The 20,668-nt window shown below is 29.8% G+C and overlaps 1 protein-coding gene and 1 long non-coding RNA gene across 5 annotated transcripts in view; one reads left to right on the top strand and one right to left on the bottom strand.

The window, feature by feature from the left end:
- The window catches only part of LOC111687082 (acetylcholine receptor subunit alpha-like), a 209,364-nt gene that overhangs the window by 167,912 nt on the left and 20,784 nt on the right, over positions 1-20,668 (bottom strand). The gene's annotated exons all lie outside the window — the stretch shown is intronic.
- Positions 14,697-15,777, top strand: LOC124419875. Its single transcript, XR_006940865.1, has 3 exons — positions 14,697-14,756; positions 15,146-15,233; positions 15,383-15,777. It is a non-coding gene; the product is annotated as an uncharacterized LOC124419875 (long non-coding RNA).

Raw genomic sequence — 20,668 nt, 5'->3', positions numbered from 1 at the left:
GCTCTCAGTTCTTTCAATTCTTCATTATTTTTTGTTGATTTAGTAAGATTCTCTGGCACACTTCTATATTTGAGGTCGTGTGCTATGTGTAAAAAGTAATCCAAAAATTTAAATTTATTCTGGCATGAAGTGGTGAAATTCCGAAAGACAGGACTTCTTCATTAATACTTCTGCTTTTGTTTATAATTTAGAATTGAGACTTTTTCTCATTACATATTGAGCATCTCCAGAAGGAAGAAGTTTCTGTTATGGCATTGCTGACCTTTCCATCAATCATTGTTAAGCTTAGCTGATATGATACGTTAATTTTTTCTTGATAGTTAGACAACAAAATTTCCAATAATATACAAAAAATTTCAGATCAATATCATTTACAGATCCAAAAATATACGTTTTTTAATTTAAAAATTCAAAAAATTTTAGATTTTTGCCGTTTTTTTGCCCAAAATGTGTCTTTACTCTTTTATTAATAAAATTTTCTTTAAGAACATATAACAATTTTATAGTTTTCTAAAAGGTATCTTTACACAGAATGCTTTGGCGTAAAAAACTTGTCCTATTTTTTGAAAATGTTGCCACTGCGTCCTTCCGAATATGACCTATTTTTTATCAAAACTTCAACTTTGGGCGACATGTTCTAAAATCCCAAAGGGATCAGAAAACTGAAAACAGTTTTGGAAACCTCAATATGTTTTCTATTTACTCCAAAAGTATTTTCCCAGCCCTGAAAGAAATGTTGACCCTATGGGCAAAAATGTAAAAAATCCCATTTTTGGGATTTTCATTCCTATTTTTGGGAATTGCGGGATGCCCTTTGACCTTTTCAATTTTTTTTTGCATTTTCTTATTTGAAATGACAAATTTAACAAGCGTTGAAGATTTCATTGAGTTTTGTTCATAAATAAAGATTTTATCATACACTAGCTAAATGTACCCGGCGTTGCTCGGGTTTTCTTCGATTCTTACAGATATTAGTTGTTCTGTAAGTTATGAGGTTAAAAATTAAAATGGTCATAAATTATTACTAATGTTGATTAGAGGGTTTTTAATGACTTTTTGTTTTTGAAGTTCGAAATTTCGATTTGGTCATCATTATTTCAAAAAAAAAAAAAAAAAAACATTGTGTAAGCTAATATTAAGTTTAAGAAAAAAATATAGTGCAAAAATGGTAGTTATACAGTTGATAAATCTAACTGGATTTTTTGAATAAAAAAAGGTGGATTTATCTAATATATGTATGTTTGTAGGGCAATATCCCTAATTCATAAAACAAAACCATAATAATTTGTTGTAAAATAAATTTGATTTATTTTTCTTTTTGCAGAAGGATGTCAAATATTTTTAAAGTGTGTAGAAATAGTAAATTAGATAAAAGTTATTTAACTAAAATATCGTACACTTGCAATAGCATACACGTGCAAAAAAACATTTAAATTTTATTAATTATTTATTAAAACTTTCTAGCTATACCCAGTGTGCTTCGCTACCCTCATCGTAATGGAATAAAATAAATATCATTATTGTAAATGTATATATCTGCAATATCAAAAATTCCCCTTTTAGAGAACTCTTTAAGTTTGATTTTATGATTCTAGTCTCAATATTACAGAAAATTAGAAAAAACAGTTGAACAACGAAAAAGTACCAGACAGTGCCTTTTTATATATTTTCATTAAATCAGGATGACGCATGTTTAATTTTCAACCAGAAACCAAAAAAACGTATAAAGATTTTTATACAATCAGGAAGCTACATGTCCAATTTAATGTTTTTAGGTTCAATATTATACAAAAATTCGAAAAGTATTAGTAAAAGAACAAAAAAGTACCAGAGTATGCTTTTTCAATTTTCGTTCAATTGGGATACTGCGTGTTTAATTTTATGTTTGTATATTCAATATTTTAGAAAGCTCTAAAAGTACCAGTACCAGTGAAGTACGAAAAAGTACCAAAGGACCTATTTTATTTAATTTCATGTTCCTAAGTTCAATATTATAGAAAATTCAAAAATATTCCAGTTTAAATTTTCATTCACTCAAGTCCCTGATTGCTTTTATAGATTCTAATTAACTCCGGACTCCACATGCTTAATTTCATGTTTCTAGGATCAATATTATTGAAAATTCAAAATGCACCTTTTAAAGAACGGAAAAGTACCAAAAAGTCCCCTTTTATAGGTCCTCACTTAATCCGGGCTCTACGTGCTTAATTTCACGTTTCTAGGTTCAATATTATACAAAAATCCAAAAAGTACCTTTTGAAGAACGAAAAGTCCCCTTTTATTTATTATTTTATAGATTCTCATTTACTCCGGGCTCTACATGCTTAATTTCATGTTTCTAGGTTAAATTTTATAGAAAACTCAAAAAGTACCTTTTGTAGAACGAAACAGTACCAAAAAGTCTCCTTTTATAGATTCTCATTTACTCCGGGCTCTACATGCTTAATTTCATGTTTCTAGGTTCAATATTATACAAAAATGCAAAAAGTACCTTTTGAAGGACGAAAAAGTACCAAAAGTCCCCTTTTATAGATTCCCATTTACTCCGGGCTCTACATGCTTAATTTCATTTTTCTAGGTTAAATTTTATAGAAAACTCAAAAAGTACCTTTTGTAGAACGAAAAAGTACCAAAAAGTCCGCTTTTATAGATTCTCATTTACTACGTGCTCTACATGTTTAATTTCATGTTTCTAGGTTCAATATTATAGAAAATTAAAAAAGTACCAGTCGAAGTACGAAAAAGTACCAAAAAGTCCCCTTTTTTTAGATTCTCACTTAGTCCGGGCTCTACATGCTTAATTTCATGCTTCTAGGTTTAATTTTAAAGAAAACTCAAAAAATACCTGTGTAGAACGAAAAAGTACTGAATAGTCTCTTTATTAATTTCATGTTTCGATTCAATATCAAAGAAAACTCAAAAACTACCAGATGGAGAATGAAAAAGTACCAAAAAATATCACTTGGTACCGGGTTTCCAAATAACACCTCATTAGCATATTTAGTGTTTCTAAATCTAAAAATTTTATCTAAATTGGATCATTGTGTTTGAATAAAATCAAATTTCCAGTTTTTACCCCTTTTAATACTTTTTTTCTACCCATTAACGAAATAAAAATTCTATTCCAAAATGCTGCAACATCGTAGTGGGAGCCCGTTATTACGTATTTATATGTATAAGATAATAAACCAAAATCAATGTTTTATGAAAAAAGTACCAAAAATAGGTACAATTTTCACCCCTTAAACATCCGAATAACCAAAAAGTACTAAATTTATATTTTTATTTTTTCGTCAAGTTATGAAGGAGTCAAAAATATTGTTTGAATGTTCACTGGTTTAAAAGATACATGGGGTGCAAAAAAGTACCAAAATACAGTTTTTACCCGTTTATTCCCTAAAGGGGCCGAAATTGAAAAAGTACCAGACACCTGTCCGCTTATTTTTTAAATGAACGACGATAAGCTTTAAACTATTTTTGTATCTTTTCTAGTTTAGGAGATATGAGGTTACCGATTTTACGTTTTTACGTTTTTACCCTTTTTTACCCCCTAAACATTCGAATTTCCAAAAATCCCGTCTTAGTGGATCTATTAAGTGGGAAACCATCCCCCTGTCCAAATTTCAGCTCTTTAGATTTAACCGTTTAGGCTGTGCGATGATGAATCAGTCAGTCAGTCAGTAACGTTAGAATTTTATATATAGATTACATATTTGTTAAATTTCTAAATCTATGATTTATATCAAAATTTTAATAGGGTCGCAGATAGCTACAACAATTTAGTCCATATTTATCCCTTAATATCTTTTTTTAGTTAGATATGGGAATTATCGACGCTTTACAAAAAATTTCAAGCGAATATATCAATTACATTCAAAAATATGTTCATTTAAACCTGTGTCCTTTAATTTCATCTTTTTCATGTTTTAGTTTTAAGTATGACAGAACATACATTTGTACTGAATAAAATATTTGGACAATTTTTAAAAATTATTTAGTTAATTATTTTATCAAGGACTATAACATTGTATATACAATAAAAAAATTATAATTTTATTATGAGCCACGCACAACAACACCTAAATCACCTCACACAAACCACCTTTCCCACCCACCGAAATATAAAACACAATTTAATACAATATCATCAGTTAGTATAATAGCTTTTTTTATTTGAACTGTTTATCTTAAACATAATACAAATAATTCTGACAACCTATTTATATAGTTAATTCCTAACACTACTTATTTTCTATAAAATAATCTGTCATATCGGTATACATATCCAGAAGGTAATATAAGTCCTTTAAATCTTCCTCGTTTTGAGATGATAGAGTTTCATAACAAATCCATCTTTTACGCATAGTTGAAAGAACAGGATCAGAAGATAGAAGTAAACTATTAAAAATATCTTCATTCTGTGATTGCCTGGAGCATTTTCTTGAGATGAAAAGTTGAACATGCTTAAAATCTCTATTCCTCGCTTCCTGGCCTTATTCTGTTAACTCTCCAAGTGGAAGAATATTCGATTCAATTATTATTTGACCATGACACAATACTTTGTGTACTGTTGGTGTTAGATCCCTCCATGGATACAGAGATACAAGTAATTTAGAAATTTCAGATGTATATTCCCCAAATCAATTTCCGTTAATTTTATGTTTACTATTCAGTGCCATTAAAATAGTGTTAACTCTTCGAAGCAACTCCTTGTCGATTCCAGTTATTTTTGAAGTAATTTCAAAATCACGAAAAAACTTCTCGCCGTATTACCGTCATTTGTTCTACCGCAACTTGGAAGTGGTTTGTCGATGTTTAATCCCATCTGAACTTCTTCTTGGATTCTGCTTTTTTCCGCAGCTCTCAGTTCTTTCAATTCTTCATTATTTTTTGTTGATTTAGTAAGATTCTCTGGCATACTTCTATATTTCAGGTCGTGTGCTATGTGTGAAAAGTAATCCAAAAATTTAAATTTATTCTGGCATGAAGTGGTGAAATTCCGAAAGACATTACTTCTTCATTAATACTTCTGCTTTTGTTTATAATTTAGAATTGCGACTTTTTCTCATTACATATTGAGCATCTCCAAAAGGAAGAAGTTTCTGTTATGGCATTGCTGACCTTTCCATCAATCATTGTTAAGCTTAGCTGATATGATACGTTAATAGAGAATTCCTTTATTTTTATGCAAATGGGCTCGTGTGAATTTATTTCATCTTTTAAATATTCCACTAAATCTTTTGTTGTTTTCTTTGACTCCTTTATATATTCAAATCCAATGGGTCTACAAAAATTTTTTAAACCCGGAGTTGTATTGATCCACATATCTTCAAATGAATTTCCGATGCTTGACGATGATGGATTAAGGGAATATGAACGAATTCGTAATGGCACTAATGATGACATAAATACACTTTTGTAGTCTGCCACAAGCTTGTTTGTTTTCTGGAAGTGCTGATAAACCGTCACATCCCTACTTACACATTAAGACAGTTATGAATTTTCCTTAGTTGGTCTTCTGAAAAGTCTGACACAATTATTGATGATGTGTTTTCGAGCAAAGATGTTATATCAATACAAGCTTCCACATCATTAACAGCAATAGGTGATGGTAGGATAGTTTGTTTTTTTTTCCTGGATCGCCTTGTATGATGGTAATTTATTGTGTCCTTTTTCATGCAGAGCTTTCCTTAATATTTGGTACTTATTTCGACTGAGACCCAGTTCCAATATAAGCGCTATTGCTTCCTCTTCAGTAAAATTTGATTGTGATGTTAGAGTTGGTATAGTTTCCACAATTCGCTTAAGTCGTTTTGGTGATGCATTAGGAAGAATAGTTTTCAGCATATCGTTAAATGTATCAGCAATTTCCTCATTTGAGATTGAAAAAAGTTTTTGTGTGACCCTCTTTTTTTACCTTGAACATAAGTCTTCGTATGAGTTGCAAGGCGCTCCTGCTGATGTGTTGTAAGTTGAGATTTCCGTAGTAGTTTCCATCCAACTACAAAATTTTAATCGAAATTTCTTTTGATTTCCATCCACAGACTTACTTTTTACATCAAAAAGTTGTAAAAGGTTTTCAATTTTTGATATGCCTGTTTTGTCTACTTTTTACTATATGTAGTTTTTATATAATTTGAAATGTCTTCAATTCTTTATGGCCCTTTTGAAGATACACTACATAAAACGGAACACAACTCTTCGTACTTTAATGTAATCTTCATTGTATATTTATTAAATATGGTACTTAAAATCTCATCTGTATCATTTCCGATACAGGTATTCTAAAGTAAAGAATTACGAACTGTCTACCTATTAACATTTAGGACTATATTACTATAACCTGTAATTCAGTCATTGATATTTCTTATTAGTGAATGAATCGAAATTATCATTACCTGTATATTTTTACCTACATGATCATAAACGAAACAGAACGAAATGATCCGTCGAAAAAATTTAGGTAAAAAATAGTTATAAATTTCTTTATAAGGATAAGCAAACAAATAGAAAATAGGTAAATATAAGATTTAAACATGTTCTGTCATATTTAATACTAAAATATTAAAAATATGAAATTAAAGGATACAGATTTAAATGAACATATTTTTGAATGTAATTGAGATATTGGCTTGAAGTTTTTTGTAAAGGGTCAAGAATTTCCATATCTAACTAAAAAAAGATATTAAGGCATAAATATGGACTAATTTGTTGCAGCTATCTGCGACCCTATTAAAATTTTGATATAAATCATAGTTTTAGAAATTTAACAAATATGTAATATATGACAAAATCTTTATTTATGAACAAAACTCAATGAAATCTTCAACGCTTGTTAAATTTGTCATTTCAAATAAGAAAATGCAAAAAAAAATTGAAAAGGTCAAAGGGCATCCCGCAATTCCCAAAAATAGGAATGAAAATCCCAAAAATGGGATTTTTTACATTTTTGCCCATAGGGTCCACATTTCTTTCAGGGCTGGGAAAATACTTTTGGAGTAAATAGAAAACATATTGAGGTTTCCAAAACTGCTTTCAGTTTTCTGATCCCAGCTTTGGGATTTTAGAACATGTCGCCCAAAGTTGAAGTTTTGATAAAAAATAGGTCATATTCGGAAGGACGCAGTGGCAACATTTTCAAAAAATAGGACAAGTTTTTTACGCCAAAGCGTTCTGCGTAAAGATACCTTTTAGAAAACTATAAAATTGTTATATGTTCTTAAAGAAAATTTTATTTTATTAATAAAAGAGTTAAGACACATTTTGGGCAAAAAAACGGCAAAAATCTAAAATTTTTTGAATTTTTAAATTAAAAAACGTATATTTTTGGATCTGTAAATGATATTGATCTGAAATTTTTTGTATATTATTGGAAATTTTGTTGTCTAAATTGAGTCTATTTGGTCCAAAATTACGCCCGGTATTCAAAAAAAGGCGGACAAAAAATACCATATTTTTTGTATCACTAAATTTTCAAATGCCTATAACTCGAATATTATACGAGATAAGTAGTATGCCCAAGCATGTTTTTTCAAGATCTCGTCGAGCGCTTTTAGAATATATAAAAATTTTGGGTGAAAAACAAAAAAATGGCACAAGTTTAAAAATTTTACATGTCGTAGGTACCCTACTTTGAGCCGCCACAGCTCCGTCCCTGGGGCATCTGCGTGGTTCATCTTCAAAACTTAAACTCGAATACTCCTTGGCTACGCTCATGCCAAATTTTATCCCGATCGGATCAGCCGTTTAGAAATGCCAGATTTATTTCCAAAAAATTTCCATTTGCCCCACTGTGGTTTCTAAGATAAAAGATTTTTTGTATTTAATTAATATGAGAGGAGCCGCACCCGAAATGTTTACAGGTATGTTAAAGTTGTTCGTGCAAAATTTGAAAGTTTTAACTCTAATAGTTTCCAAGATAAACGAATTTTTGTATTTAATTAATATGGGAGGTTTCACGCCCGTTGCTTCTAGTGCGCCCACTTTTATTGCGTAGCGGGTGTACGATTTTTTTGTGATATTTTTCAGAGATTAAAATTACTAATATATTAGTAAACAAAATGTATATTTTCTCTGATGCATACGTATGCAAAAACAAACAAGTAAGAGTGCTATATTCGGCTGTGCCGAATCTTATACAGTGAATCAATTAAGTAATTTGCCTATGTAAAATTTTATAAATTTAAAAAAAAAACTTTATCTGAACAGTTATTTACAGCAAAATAAAACTATTTGTTTGTTGTATTTTTTAAAGAATATCTTATATTTTAATTTTCTACAATTAAATGTAAAATCATGATATTATTTAACGAAATTTTGGATAAAATGAGAATGTATTGTTAATTTTTAGGTCAATAAAGTATTTTGCTTTTTTAGGGTTTTTTTGTTATTTTCAATATTGCTGCATTATTTTATAAAATTTAATATTTTTATTACTCCTATATATTAGAATAACATTTTTAAATATTTTAGTAGTGGAACGACATTTCTTAACTGATTTATTATCCTATATACATACAAGAATTTATCAATATTTGACTTAATATGAAATCTATCGTTTCTTAGATTAAATTTCGGAAATAATAAGTAATCTTGAATTGGATCCATGATATATTAGATAATCAATGCATTTGGACCTAGAAAAAATTTTAAGTGAGGTATAAATATATATATTATAACAAAAATAATCTGGATTTTTGGTCATTTTGTATTGATAAACAAAATCTACATTACGGAAACCCCATCTATTTGGGGAGTACTGTGTAAATATTATTTAGAATTGTAGAATATTGATTCTTATTCAATAAATCTAATACTAAGTACCATCCTAGCCACTCTTGATTTGGGTTCTAAATATTTATAAGTGTATGTATTAGCTGAAAAATATTGCTTTTGTTGACCATTGGGGTATGATAACCACCTATATTTTAAAATATCTAAATTAGTACTGTGTAAATATTAGGGAGTACTGTGTAAATATTATTTAGAATTGTAGAATATTGATTCTTATTCAATAAATCTAACACTAAGTACCATCCTAGCCACTCTTGATTTGGGTTCTAAATATTTATAAGTGTATGTATTAGCTTTTGTTGACCTTTGGGGTATGATAACCACCTATATTTTAAAATATCTAAATTAGTACTGTGTAAATATTAGGGAGTACTGTGTAAATATTATTTAGAATTGTATAATATTGATTCTTATTCAATAAATCTAACACTAAGTACCATCCTAGCCACTCTTGATTTGGGTTTTAAATATTTATAAGTGTATTATCTGAAAAATAGTATTAGCTAAAAAATATTGCTTTTGTTGACCTTTGGGGTATGATAACCACCTATATTTTAAAATATCTAAATTAGGTATTTTTCCTTTACTACACGACAGTTTACATTGGTTCCAAGCATCCTAAGGTCTGTTTAGAGCAGCCAAGCGCAGAAAGAGAAACTGTTATTGTAGTGGTGAGAAAATACTAAAAAAAACACTTAAAAAAATAGATTTTTAGAATTAGATTTTTGAATATAAAATGTTAAAAAAAGTATTAAAAATAACGTTTTTAATTATTTTTATTATGCATTCCTAAAAAGTTTTTGGATTGTATGAGTTTTTTGCAATTTGCTCTCTTGTTTGCAAGTGGTGTTGTTGTTTTTACACGTTTTGTTTGCAATTTCTGAAACAAAGCGACATCAACCTACTTTGTTGAATGCTGTCAAGCAACTAAAGATAATTTTTGCAATTTTTACGCTCTTCAATGAGTTTTATTTACGATCGGGTTATGTACGAGTGAATTGCCGAAAATCTTCGTAATCAGAACATTATGAAAGCGCAACGCTGGTTTAGAGGTCTAAATTAAAACATAGTGTTCCTCATAGTTCGTATATAGATTTTGGAGAAGATAAATCAGGAGTCCAATGGTTTTCCATGGATACAAGTCGCCTCCCTTTGGCAGTTAAAGATTTTGAATCACTACTCAGTGCGTTTTTTCTAATAATTCTATGGATCATTTCATCAATTACTCTATTTAATATTTTTTAATGTTATTAATTAAGAATCTCATAATTATATTTCATTGATTTACACTTGTTCTAGAAATCTAAACTAAGTTTTTATATCGAAATTGCCTCATTATTATCCTTTAAACATTAGGCATTAAGGCAAATAACATCACATTTTTACACAATGAGGATATGATTTTTGCAAATTACGATTGAAAAATACTTAGCACTCGTCCTTTTAACAATAAAACAATAAATTCCAAAAAGGAATTAAAACATGATTTAAAAAACCCAACGAAATTAACCGAAATTCTCAATATGCAAAATACTTTTTTGACTTGCAAATACTGATGAAGAATAATAAAATGCAACAACAACAAATGCACCAAAATTTGTATTTTAATATTTTTTTCTTGGTTTTCCCATTTTACACAATCTCTATTTTTAATTGGAAAATATAAATTTACTTTTTACATATTTTTTCCGATTTTATTTATGAATAAAAATTTAAATTCTCTTAAAAAAGGTAGTCTAAAAACTTAGTTGATTCACTGTATACCCTTCATCACAGTGTATTTTAAACATATTAGTTTTATAAATTTTTTCCCAACTACATTATTATTACTCCAAAAGCAAAACAAAACAAACAAACAACAACAACGCTAAACGAAATAGAAAAAAAAAAAAAACAAAATACACAAGGCATCTAAACCAACAGACATCTAAACATACGTAACGAAAAACACAGATAAACAAAATAAAACCAACCTACATCCGAATATACGAACAGAATTCAGAAAAACAAAATACACAACTCAATGACGCCAACAGTATCCAAACCTACAAACCAAAATACATAGCTGAATAAAACCAAATACACCTACATACATTTTCAGAGGTTGTCTCGGATTTTTGCTTATATTTCCGTTATTTACCGACCGATTTTGCTGATTTTAAATAGAGATCTTTTCGAAAGCATGTCTATTAGAATTATTGAAGATTCGGATCTCGCCGATATCTGGGCTCCTCTAAAAACTGGTTTCAACAGACAGACGGACATTGCTTAATCGACTCCGCTATCTATAAGGATCCGGAATTTATATACTTTATAGGGTCGGAAAATTATATTATAGAAATTACAAACGGAATGACAAACTTAAAAGTCGATTTTTCGAGTTTTCGACTTTTTTCATTTAATTAAAAGTCGATTTTTCGACTGTTAATATTTTATAAATAGTCGACTTTTCGACTTTTTCCGACTTTTTTCGACTTTTCCGACTTTTCGACTATTTTCGACTTTTTCCGACTTTTTTCGACTTTTCGACTTTTTCCGACTATTTTCGACTTTTTCCGACCAGAGTTAAAAATTTATAAAGTTGCCAGAAGCGTAAATTTATAATGTTGCCATTTAACATTATTATTATTATTATTATTAGCATTAATAAAAAAAATTATTTATATTTTTTCTATTTGTTGCAATTTTTTGAGTTTTTTCGACTTCTTTCTATTCTCGACTTTTTCCGACTTTTCGACTTTTTGACTTTTTCCGACTTTTCGACTTTTTCCGACTTTTCGACCTTTTTTGACTATTTTCGACTTTTTTTTGACTATTTTCGACTTTTTCTGACTATTTTCGACTTTTTCCAATTTTTTTTCGACTTCTTTCAACTTTTTCCGACTTATTTCGACTTTTTCCGACTTTTCGATTTTTGACTTTTTCCTACTTTTCGACTTTTTCCGACTCTTTCCAACTTTTCGACTTTTATTTACAAAGTCGACTTTTTTGGAACAAAATAGTCGACTTCGACTTTTTTCGACAAAAAGTCGATTGTGGAGAGAAGAGGAAAGAAATATCATTATTATTTAGTCCCTCTTATGTAAATTTAAAAGGTTGGCAATGGCATATGCAAATTTATTAACACCTATGTATACATATTTTTCTTCGCGCCTGTTTATTTATTATTGTAAGACAATTGTGAGTGTGTAATAATAATTTATAAAAATGTGACATATGTATATGTACATGCATATGAAAAATATACATGTATATGTATGTAAATTTATATGCAAATTCACTTCTATCTATCCCGAAATTTTGTATATGGCAACGTAAAGAACCGACTTTTAAATACTAACTACAAGCTTACTATAATATAATGCAGAAGTGCGTCAAAATTATCTTGAGAGAATTATTGTATTTCAACATGTTTTCTCTTGTTTCTCTATCATTATGATTTTATTTGTTAACTTTAGTAGACTGACTATAAACGAACAACAATGTAATGCAGAAATGTTCCAAAATATTGTATTTATTAACGTAAACAACAGACTTTTAAAGACTAGCTACAAGCTAACTATCATATAATGCGGGAGTACCCCAAAATTATCTGGAGAGCATTTTGTTTCGACATGTTTTCTCATGTTACTTTATTATTTGGAATTTTGTTTTACATTTTTGTCATTTTCTTGTATACGTTGTGAAATTAGAGTCAGTATATTGGAAAAATTAATACTGTAAATAAAATACATTAACAGTTTAATTATACATAACATTTTAAAATTTATTTTAGATTTAGATCAATGGGAATCATGGAAATAATGAACAAAACATTCATAAAGCTGATGTCTATTAATTTTAACGAACTAATATCATAACTTGTATTAAAGCGAAATGTAATTTAGACAACTAGTAGTTAAATTCTAAATATATTTAATTAAAATGTAATTAATTAATACAGTAGGGAATACAAAGGAAAACTATTACTTGACTTTTCCGCAACTAACTTTAAGTTTTTTTTTTAGTAACTAACTTTAAGCTAGTTGAAAAGTCATGCACAGTCGGACAATTGACTACTGCGTAGGACATCGCCATGTTAAAATAGTCAGTTGGCTAAATAATCCAAGAATCAACCATAACTAGTTGATGAAAAAGTTAGCTTTTAATGCACTTAAAGTTAGTTGAGTTGCTGGCAGGACTCATACATTTTTGTTATTTTAACCTTTCACAATGTAAAAATATAAAAACAACATTTGATTTCTAAGATACCTACATATAATATATTTTCATTCATTATTGATCATATCATAGACACTACGAATGCATTACAAACTTATTGTTATTGTTTATTTTTACATTCATATGTATGTATGTAGGTATGTATGTATGTATGTATGTATGTATGTATGTATGTATGTATGTATGTATGTATGTATGTATGTATGAATGTATGTATGTATGTATGTATGTATGTATGTATGTATGTATGTGCATACATAAGCATACACTTTTTAATCTAACTTATTTGCATCTTTTTTTGTTCTCCTGATACAATCAACACGAATTTATAAATTAACGCTTAATATCTAAATGAAATTGTCATTACATGTAAAAACTTGTATGTAGTTTTGGCATGCACATCCTTTAATTATGTATATAATTTTTTTCTAATTATATTACCTTTTACAATCAATACAAATACATAAATTTTAATACTCATAAAAATTAAACATAAATTTATTTTCATAAAATTATATACATACATTCAATAATTCAATTCAAAAATTTTTTATAATTAAAATTTGGTTATTTCATGCATAAATTTTTCCCATAATATACGTTAAACATTTATAGTAACATAGATACAAACGTTCTCAATTATTTTTTAAATAAAATTTGGTTATATCTTCCATACATTTTTCACATTTTATAAATTTTCAAGTCCAACATGAAATGTTAAATTTTAGACCATAAGTCATTTCCTATAGTAAATAATACTGAAGTTTGATAGTAAAAATTTTGTAACCTCACAGTCGCCACTATCGTTTTGTTTCGTGTTTTCGTCGCACATATATGTATATGCTCTGCTTGCGTACATTTCATGTTCGTATATTACTGCTTGCATGGCTTCAATATTGTTGACTTCGAATAATATGTGTAGGAAAATATTTTTATACTATAGGCAAGCAATATGAAATATATGTGGGTACTAGAAATATGTTAGCGAGTTGCTGCGTAATATATTTTTTAAATATGAGGTAAATACATATTTATTGCAAAGTAAAAAATAAAAATATAAAAGCATTTACTAATATTTAAACTCTGGTTTAAAGCACCGAAAAAATTTACTATGTGATATGAAAAATATTTTATGATAAAGAATTCATTTGGTGATGCTCAATGTATTTTATGTTATAAAAAATTGAAGGAATGTAGGGAATATGCTTTAAAAAGTAAATTAATTTTGTAAAAATAAAAAAAAAAATTATTTGGAAAAATAAATGAGTGGTATAAATATAGAAGATTTCATTAAAGACCTGTGAAATATTAAACTCGATAAGTTTCATGGACTGAAAACTATATATAAAATAATTAAGAGAACCCTGTATCTATATTTTTAATTTTTATTTTTATTTTATGTGACCATGTTGTTTTTTAGCCTTCCTTAAGATTTAAGATTTTATTTCTTATCAGTTTTTAAAATTTTAAGAAAGTCTAGAAACCCCCTCTTATTTAATTTTTATAAAAATATATAGATGTTTTTCTTAAAGGCAAAAGGTTTCATTATTTTTATAAATTTTTTGATTTTAACCAAATTTAGAATTTTTAAATAAATTTTTATTTTTCACAAAATATGTAATTGTTTTCCATTTTTCTCATTTTTTATTTATACATACATGTATTTCAACCTTTATTGTTGCAGTTCTCTCTCACTCATCAATACTACTACAGTTTTAGCCTTGGACATCCCTGCTATAAAAGTACCGTGATACTCCCAAATCTTATTTGATACTCTCAAAATATCTTCAAAGCATTGTAAAATATTATTCAATTTTAATCTTTCACAACATTTGTTATTTTAATGTTGTAAATTGCGATTATGATTGACAACATTTCTGTGTAGTGTTGTATTTGTGTTGTCTATGTGAATTTACTCTAATTATCGTTTAAAACATGTTTTTCTATGTGTTATTAGAAGTGTTAAAAACTTACAACTGCTCATAAGCTGATGTATTATTGAATATTTTCAAAAATTAAAATTTTAAAAAATAAAATGGAGAAGAATTTGTTAGTATCATATAGGATTTTTGGCAAAACAGCCTTAGATGTAATTTTAAATATTAATTAAAAAATAACTAATTAAAAACAGATGGAAAAGTTGGTGAAGGTGATGACTAAAAATCCAGAAATTGCCCGCGGAAAGTTACCATTTGGTTTTTATAAAATGCAGCTCAAAGGTAAATGGAATCAGTTTACGGTGCAATCAAATGCCTTGGGACCGCCGATTCGAAATACAAAAGGATGGCAAATAGTTCATATTATATTATATATGGACATGGATTAATGAATTTATAAGATATTACAAATTATTTTTATTTAATTATAGGTGTGGACTCACCATAAAGCTAATTTAAAAAGAAAATTAGCTTCAAACAAGAGAAACTTTCAAGCCACTGGTGGTGGTCCATCCACGGAACTAAGCTTGAGCCCGTATCAATGTAGTAACAAGTCAACCCTAATGGATCTGCAATGGTTTTGGAAATAAAAGGAGATTCCGATGAGGTGAAAGCAGTATTTAGACCTGAGGAACCTTCACTGATTGCTGAAGAGCAATCTTGCGGACATTAAAACGTTTGGAAAAGAATTCATACAAGAATTATAAAATAAACAAAAAAAGTTTGAGTTAAAAAAGAAAAAGGCTGATTTGCAAATGAAACTGGTTTAAGTCAAAATCGAATTGACAAATAAGAGAATTCAGGAGATGTGATATAAATCATTTAGATCACATGATTATTTTTTTTTAAGTTGTCCTATCTTCTTTTTTAATGTAAACTATTTTTGAAGTGAAATAAAATAATGTAATATGATTCAATATACGAAATGTTTATTAATTTAAAATTGCAAGGATTAAATTATTTCTAATTTGTTGTGCAGACTCTTCTATGATTGTTGCTGTATCATCTCCAAATTCCTTTTCCGAGTCTTAAGGAAAAGGCTATTCTTCATGATGTTCTGTTTTAAAATACCGAACAGCAACAGTACCAAAAAGTCGCAGGAGATCAAAAAACAAGCTGGAGGACGATCGTTTGGAAGTGTTAAAAAGTCAAGCAAAAATAAGGAAGAGATCTTGCGGACATTAAACGTTTGGAAAAGAATTCATACAAGAATTATAAAATAAACAAAAAAAGTTTGAGTTAAAAAAGAAAAAGGCTGATTTGCAAATGAAACTGGTTAAAGTCAAAATCGAATTGACAAATAAGAGAATTCAGGAGATGTGATATACATCATTTAGATCACATGATTATTTTTTTTAAGTTGTCCTATCTTCTTTTTTAATGTAAACTATTTTTGAAGTGAAATAAAATAATTTAATATGATTCAATATACGAAATGTTTATTAATTTAAAATTGCAAGGATTAAATTATTTCTAATTTGTTGTGCAGACTCTTCTATGTTTGTTGCTGTATCATCTCCAAATTTCTTTTCCGAGTCTTAAGGAAAAGGCTATTCTTCATGATGTTCTGTTTTAAAATGTTTGCTTAAATTGTGTAATGCACAACACACATATGTAGTTTGAGTCGCTTTTTCTGGAGCATAGTGCAAATATCTTCCAGAAAGCAAACATTGAAATCTGCTTTTAAGCACCCCAATTGTTCTTTTAATGATGTTTCATGCTTTTGCGTGAACAGTATTAAAACGTCTTTCTCGTGATTCTTCTGCAGCACTTCGAAATGGCGTTATTAAAAATAGTTCCAATGGGTAACCAGCATCACCTACACATATGAAAATATATATAACATATTTAGTATAAAGACATCTAAGAAACAGTACACTTCCTAAATAAAATCTAGGTATTATCCTCTAAATGTTGTAAAAATTGTTTCTGCTCACTCATAGCGGATGTTCATTTCGAAGTCGCACAACTAAGGAAAAAACAAAATTTTAATAATAAAACATGCTTAATTTTTAAAAATAGTACATACTCATTGTTTGGTACTTCCATTGGATTGGAACTGTCTCGAATACTTTTTAGAATACGTGCCATGTGTGTTTTCTTGCTGTCCTCATCATCATCCTCAAAAAATAAATCGACGTTAATATCCATTGATTTTATTTTCTTTATTTAAACACAATGTTAAAATTTTTCCAATTGCTTTTTTTTACTTGACAGTTTTTGCTTGCAGGTATGTCATTTTATAGAAATGTGTACTACAATTAAAATACAACTCTGTGACATACTCAACAACTAGATGTTGTAAGCCATAATCGTAAAAAAGATTTATGTTGTGTTGTGTCCGAGACAACACAACATTTTTCTGTTGTAAACGATAATCGGGGAATAAAACTTCAACAATATTTGGCACATATTTACATTGTTTTCAAAAATGCAACTATAAGATCTTGAACGGCTAATAAAATTATAGGCAACATAAAAAATAAATATTGTTCAAAAACTTATATTTGAGAAATATTTTTTCCTTGTCAATAAAAATTTGATATTTTTTTTTATTATTTAAAACTATTTTAATTGATATATGTAGAAATAATGGTCAATAATGGACATATTCTTATAGGAACGATTAGATAAATGTCGGTTCTTTTAAAGCGTTGGGGCTAGGATAAAATAATGATCTTAGTTCCAAATTTAGGCATAGATTTTAGTTCCAACATATAAAACTTCATTATGTCGAATTATATCGCTATATTGGTATTTTTAAGCGATGTACAATAAAAAAGTTTGTTAGAACGTAAAGCAAAACATACAAGTACTGTTATGACCTAACCTACGGAGGTGGGGGCCTCCGTGGCGGACAATGCGTCAAGTGTACAGCATGCCACTGGCAAAAATATAGGTGTGAAAGAGAAGGATGTATTTGGAGAGAGCACTAAGCTACCTCAGCCTTTAAATACTGACTCTGAATCCTCAGATGATAATAATACCGTTATAGCAAATCTCAAAATCTCAAGGATGAAATAGAGCAAATGGTGAAAGAGGTAAGTGATAGCATAGCTAAATTACCTATTACAAAGAAAAGACACGTCGGCGAAATGAACCTCGAAGGTAAGGGTATCTTTAAAGAAGCCCGGAAAACGAGGAAGGAGATGCTAGACGGAAGAAAAGAGCCGCCATCTTACGCCAAAGTTGCCAGAAGTAAGCACAATAATGGTCAATAATGGACATATTCTTAAAGGAACGATTAGATAAATGTTGGTTCTTTTAAAGCGTTGAGGCTAGAATAAAATAATGATCTTAGTTCCAAATTTAGGCATAGATTTTAGTTCCAACATATAAAACTTCATTATGTCGAATTATATGTGTCGCTGGCTGCGACTTGAGCCTAATGTTGAGGACAGCGAGTTTAACAAACACCCAAAAAGAACCACAAATTTGTTTAAAATTATGATGCAAGGGTGTAAACGTTTATTTCTAATAAAAAATTTAATTATTACAAAAATAACATTAATATAAATATGAACCACTTACCGCAGTCTTTGTCCCCAACAAACTAAACTTTAATATTAAAGCCAGTAAATACTGAGCCTACAAAATTCTTTCTGTTATGTACATTTACTAACTGTTACATTCCAAACAAACAAAAAAACTTAACGAAAATACTGCAGTAGAATTTAGGGACAAAGTGCGTTTAGTTCGTAAATAAATAAGAACAAAGGGGAATAAAAAAACAATATAAAAAATCCTAACGGTCATATGAACAAATATTAACAACAATGATCATACAATTATAAACATCATTAAGGTGGCTCAATAAATATAAATCAATAAAACGAATTTAAAGGGATAAATAAAAGAAATTAAATAAAACAGATAAATCAAATAAAAACTTATAAATAAATAAAATTCGCTCCTGTATGAGCCATTAGGCGACATCCCCACCCCCGCGATTCACTACTCCAAATCGAGGATGGCCAGCTTGGAAACAGGACGTCTTAATACACCAGTATTTGTGCGAACATCAGCACGTCGAATAATACCATCTCTCCCTTTGAACACCTCTTCAACCCTACCACGCTTCCAATCTCTACGGGACACAGTTGGATCACAAATTAGAACCAAATCACCAACAGCAATGGGCTTTGTACGTTCACACCATTTAGAACGTCTAGTCAATGTGGGCAAATATTCTTTAATCCACCGCTTCCAGAAGTGGTCACGCAATTGACGGGATATGCGCCACTGCTTTCTTAGGGCAACTGGTTGATCATTTATTTCTCCGGCAGGAGTTTGCGATGTATTAGGGCAACCGAGCAAAAAATGATTCGGCGTTAGTGGTTCCTCATCTTCATTGCTCAAGGGCAAGTGCGTTAAGGGACGAGAATTCACAATATTTTCCGCTTCTATAAGAAAACTTTGCAACGTATGTTCCCGGGGGGCCGATTCTTTCAAAGTTGACTGCAAGACACGTTTGACGCACTGGACCATACGTTCCCATATACCACCTTCCGCAGGATTATGGGGACAATTAAACTGCCAGTCTATACCCTTTGTAGAGCATTCATCTTGAATACGAGCCACATCAAATACTTCACTGAACCGCTTGGCAACTTGGTCGGCACCAACAAAATTTTTTCCATTGTCACTCCTGAGTCTTGTAGGAAGGTCCCGTCTATTTATAAAGTTGCGTATGGCAAGAATACACGCATCTGTGGACAAATCGAAAGCGACTTCTAAATGGATGGCTCTGATGGTAAGGCAAGTAAATAAAGCCACCCAGCGTTTTTCATGACGACGACCAATCGTAATAGTCAGAGGGCCAAAGTAATCCAAACCAGTGTAGGAAAAGGGACGAATATATGGAGTCAATCTGTCGTTTGGCAAAGAACCCATAAGTGGTGGCACCGGCAATGTACGACGGAATCTGCAAATAAGACGCTTACGTAAAATTTTCCTAAGGCGGGGAATCCAAAATGAACTACGAATTTCACATATAGTTGCTTCAAAATTTTGGTGTTTCATTTTTTCGTGTACATGGGCCACAAATAACTCAGTGACAGGATGAAATGACGGCAATATAATCGGGCGAATTAAATCCAATGGTAACCAGCTAGCAGCGTCCACACGGCCATAAACACGAAGTAATGCATTTTCATCCATATACGGGCACAGGGCGTACAATTCACTACTTTTGGGCGGACTACCTTCATTTTTTATTATTTCAATTTCTTGGCAAAAATGCTCTTGTTGAGCTTGACGGCAGAGCAATATTTTAGCATTTTTTAACTCGTCTGCAGTTAAACCATTTTCCTCACCAGGACCAGTCTCCTTTCTGCAGCGGTTTATAAAACGTAACACCCAAGCCACTGTACGTTTTAGTTTCAAATAGGAGGAAAATCTTTTATAATTAATGACTTCTTGTATATTTACCAGTAGAGCAAATTTTGGACGAAGTTCTTCCGAATCTTGTTCGTTTGGGGCTACGTTTTCCTTTCGGGGCCAATTATCTTCAGAATCATAGAGAAATTTAGGACCATTCAACCAGCGGGAATCATCAGAAAAATCAACTTGGCTTTTCATTCTTGTAGTTTCATTCGCAACATTTAAATTCGTTGGTAGCCATCTCCAATCTGCAGGGCTAGTAGATTCAAGAATTTCCGTAATTCTGTGGGCAACAAAAGGTTTGTAACGGCGACTTTCTGAGCCAATCCAATTTA

Source organism: Lucilia cuprina, chromosome 4 (genome assembly GCF_022045245.1).
Source record: "Lucilia cuprina isolate Lc7/37 chromosome 4, ASM2204524v1, whole genome shotgun sequence".
In the NCBI taxonomy this organism is placed as follows: domain Eukaryota; kingdom Metazoa; phylum Arthropoda; class Insecta; order Diptera; family Calliphoridae; genus Lucilia; species Lucilia cuprina.
The sequence above is the reverse complement of the archived record's forward strand: the minus strand, read 5'-3'. Positions and strand labels throughout refer to the sequence as shown.